The sequence below is a fragment of the Lycium ferocissimum genome, chromosome 11 (genome assembly GCF_029784015.1).
Source record: "Lycium ferocissimum isolate CSIRO_LF1 chromosome 11, AGI_CSIRO_Lferr_CH_V1, whole genome shotgun sequence".
Classification (NCBI taxonomy): domain Eukaryota; kingdom Viridiplantae; phylum Streptophyta; class Magnoliopsida; order Solanales; family Solanaceae; genus Lycium; species Lycium ferocissimum.
In genome coordinates this window covers 30,694,339-30,699,231 of record NC_081352.1, presented here as the reverse complement: position 1 = coordinate 30,699,231, position 4,893 = coordinate 30,694,339, and positions in this window count along the sequence as shown.

Below are 4,893 nucleotides of genomic sequence, written 5' to 3'. Positions count from 1 at the left end.
AAACCCCAAAAATAACCCATTTTTAAAAATAGACTTTTGGATTTAAAAGGTAAACCCCAAAATGACAATGTACTAATACCCCAAAATATACTATGAAATTGGTTTAAGAAGATCATTTACCCACCTAGGGTTTCACAAGTCAAAAGGGTTTTCCCCCAAACTCAAAACATAACTTGAATTTAACTCTTTTTTGGAAGAAATAAGGATTAGAAAGGAGTAATGAATTAGGCTTTAGATCTTACCCTTGCCAAGAACCATGGATGTCTTCTGAAACTTCTCTAAAAGGAGCTTTAGAATATTTTGGGGGTAAAATGAGAGCAATCCCGAAGTGGGGAAATAAATACCAATCTGCACCAGTGTCAGAACCCAAACGAAGGTCGATGGGGCACCCACACACGCTCTCCTGGTGGGTGAACCCTGCCCTTACCCAACATAAATATATCAATGCGGAAGAATAATATAAATGCCAATAAGTCTCAAGTATCATATAAAGTAATAATTGCAGAAATACATAAACTACCCAAGGAATCTGGTCTGAATGTGGCCACAGGCCTGAAACCAAAGTAAACAGCTTTCAACTCTTTATTGATTGGGTTTGGTACTTGCATCGCGATGGAAGAATTCTCGAATCAGTTGACACGAGGCTTGGGGATGGTTATGATGTTGAAGAAGAAAAGAGATTGTTTCTGCGGCTCACCGTTTCTACTAGCTGCGACGACGCCATCCCATTACTAGTGAACGGCCTAAAACACAAACTATAATTTGAATTATATCAGGGTCAATGCTAGCACCAGACGATCCATCGTTCAAGCCAGCATTTGTGTGGCCTTCTATGGTGCCAATTGATATAGACTCGACTATTGTCGATATGATATTCATCACAACTCCTTAGTTCAGTTCAGGGAACACCGGTGTTGAGTATCAAAGCAAGTAGGTTTAGTAGCAACATATATAGGCCACTTTTATGGTGTAGTTAGTTTAGGTTTATAAAACAACTATTACCGAAAGGAAAAAAGTTGATTTTGCTTCCCCTTTTAACGTTTTCTTTCTTGTAATTATGTTTTCTGGTGAGGATGTCAAAAGATTTCCTCTGTTTTTCCTTCTTGTTTGATTTTTTTGCTTCAAGTTTGTTATTATGCGATAACAAGAACAGAAGCTACCATGTATATTACAAATCCTTATATTACTTATTCATGTATAACTTGTCTTCAAACCAAACGACCACTTATAGTTGAATAAGTTAGTTACATTAGGTAATTTTTCCTGTTAGGTATTTTTTGCTTCAGGTTTGTTATTATGGGATAACAAGAACAGAAGCTACCATGTATACTACTACTCTGAGTATTACTTATCCATGTATAACTTGAAGAAGTCTGGGAATGATCTAGGCGAGAATAAAGGAAAAAGCTGTAAGAGATATGTCTCTGAACTTTTGGTTTTGTTATACTTTTAAAATCAAAGTGCACTAATATTTTTTATAGTGAAGCGAACTTTATTCCCAATATTTAGACATATAGTGTGTGCAATTTCAGAAATTCTTCTCTTAAAATATGTTACATTAACAAAAGGAAAACATAACTAACTATTTTTACACTGGCCATCAACACTCGAAGACGGAAGAGCACCGGTTCATTCTTGTTTTTCGCTACTAGAAATTTCAAACATAGGCCCCAGACTCTTTTTATTTAAATGCAACAAGTTGAAAAAAAATCTATCTAGGATTAATCTTTATTAAGCTTTGAAAACAGCAGTTATAGTACTATTAGTGTCTTGAAATCATGGTTTTCAACAGGATTTTTATTTTGTGGAATCCTTAAATACTTGTCCTTAGTTTTAGTTCCTTCCTTGCCAGCAGTCATATTTCTGATGTAGTTTCTTATCATTTGATTTCTGCTACTATCTACTGTCTTTTGTTATTTGCGTAGCGTACTGTTTTGTTGTAGTTATTGTTCCTTTTTCCTTTTTGACCTGCTTTGTTTTGCTTTATCCTGAGCCGATGGTCTATCGGAAGCAACCTCTCTACCTCCCAAGATAGGGGTTAGTCTGCGTATACTCTACCCTCCCTAGACCCCACTTGTGGAATTATACTCTACTCTACCCTTCCTGGGGAATTTTGGAAGACTGCAGGCATGGAAGGTTTGGAGTGGTTGACTCGGTTATTTAATGTCATCTTTAAGACGGCTAAGATGCCCGAAGAATCGCGATGCAGTACAATGATTCCATTGTACACGAACAAGGATGACATTCAAAGTTGCAACAACTATAGAGGGATCAAGCTGCTAAGCCACACTATGAAAGTGTGGGAAAGGGTGGTGGAGATGAGGGTGCGAAGAGACGTGTCTATTTCGGGTAGAATCGATTCGGATTCATGCCGGGCGCTCTTACAAAAAGCTATTCATCTTGTACGGAGGCGGTGGAGCGGTATGGAAGAGAGGACTTGCACGTGGTGTTCGTCGGCCCAAAAGGCACGACAAAGTGCGGAGAGAGGTTCTATAGAGATGCTTGGAGGCTAGAGGTGTCCCTGTGGCATACATTAGGGCGATCAAGGACATGTATGATAGGGCCAAGACTAAGGTAAGGACTATGGGAGGAGACTCGGAGCACTTCCCAGTAATGATGGGGTTGCTCCATGTTACACCCCGCACTTTCAGTGTTACACCCCGTACCTCGAAGAAGCACTGGTTAAATTTGAATGTAAGTATGTCGAGCTATGGCTAGGTAAAACAACTTTGGAGTGTGAGGAACGAAGCATTATTAAGTATATTATTTAAGTAAAGGATGAATTATGATCTTATAAGTCGTAACCGGAAAGGATAACCTTGAAACCAAAGGACATGACCATTATCAAGTATGATCAGTGATAAATATCATGTATGGAGAGTTTCGGAAGATTTCGGGATCAAGCAAATCGAAGAAAATAAGTTTGACGAAAATTTGGAAAAAAAAGTTGGCGAGGATTTTGCGCATTTTTAGTCAATTTTGGAGGGTATATCTCTCTAATATATTGGGAGTTTTTAGGTGTTCCAAAAGCCTAAAATGAAGTTAGTCGAGTCTAGTTTTCCAACGCAATAAAGCCGCTCGTCGATAGGACATCGGCGATAGAGAATTATGGGCGCTACAAGTTCAGGGCTGACGGACAGAGCGAGAAACGCATGCTACGATGGCACAAGCTGCGATGGACAAGCTTGCTACGGTACTACTGCGGGGTGCTACGGTATTCGACCCGGCTTTTCCACCTATAAAAGGGTCAAAACCCTTTTTTTTTCATCAAAAATCGGATGAAAAATCTCAGCAAACATATAGGGGTATTTATGTCATAAAGGTACGAGAGAATTGAGTGATTTTAGCTAATCGAGGCTCGGGTAGCGCATAATCGCGATTATAGTATCGTTTGGCGGTGGATCTTGACGTGGATTCAAGTGGCTATTGAAGATATTGCTCTTTTAACAAGAATAAGGTATGAATCTTTTATCATTGATATTAATTTCAGTTTATTTACGGAGATAAAGTCAATAAATAATCGTATAACAAGTTGGTTAGTTGAGAAATCTAGAAAACATCGTGTGGGATGTTTTAGGAAATATACTGGTATGGATAATGGTGTTGATGATTTTGGTATTGTTGTTATTGATTGGTTGTTGCTATTATGATATCGGGCTAGGCATATAAACAGGGGAGATGTTGCCCGAATTTCGACAGAATCTAAAAGGATTTTAATTAAAGGTTTGAGACAAGTGCATGATGACGAGCCTAACAATAGTATGAATGATTTTATATGTAGATTGCTAGTCGAGAGTAAGTTGGAAGTCGGGAAATTATCTTGGGAGGTATGTTAAGGCTAGTCCCTTTTCTTCTAAAGGCATGATTCCTTCTTATGAATCCAATAGGTGTTTTCCAAATGTCCCATGATCCCTCATGTGAATCCATAAATGGTTTCCAAGAATATTCTTATTCTCAAAAGCTAGAGATTCATGATTCATGGAGTTCTTATGATGCTAAAGATAAACGTGTTTTGTGATGACGATGATCCTATTTCTAGAAACTCCTATGTCTAGAAACTCCTATGTTATAATTCCTTACATATGTTTCATAAACTCCTTACTTCCAAAAGTTAGAGTTCACGCATTCAAAGGCATGACTTTTTTATGATAATCCATAAATGTTTTCCAAAATGTCCCTATTTTCCGAGTCAAAAAATTATGATTCTATAAGCTTTTATGACAACAACAACGGACATATTTTTACAATGTTAATGACGATGCTAAAGATGAGAATGTTTCTATGATGGTTACGACGATGATGATGATTTCATGTTTAAAAGTCCCAAACTTATGATTTCAATGTGAATATGAGAATGTTGAGTTATTTTCGTGATTTTCTTGATTTTTATTCATTGTTGTTGATCTCGCTTTATAATAATAGTTCCTTCAAGGTGAGATATAGCGATGATGATTGCTCCACAACATAAATCGGAGGTTACCGACCTTATGTCACTCCGATAGAGTCGTAGCTTTTATTGGGCTCTCATGCATGCTTTATATATATGTATGTATTTTCTCACACCGCGCCGCGCTATAGTCGGCCAGGCATGGCACGTAGATGTGCACACCACTGCAGTGGGCATGATGATGATATTGCCTAGGACGCGGGAGGCCCGGATGCGGGCTAATGATGATAACACCGAGCCTCAATGGCCGGGCATGATACTATATATATGACACCGAGCCTTAATGTCCGGGCATGATACTATATATATGACACCGAGCCTTAATGGCCGGGCATGATACTATATATATGACACCGAGCCTTAATGGCCGGGCATGGTACTATGTTTATGTATAAAATGTTTTTTTTAAAGATGTACGGTACATTCGTTTCAGGTGCATCCGGATG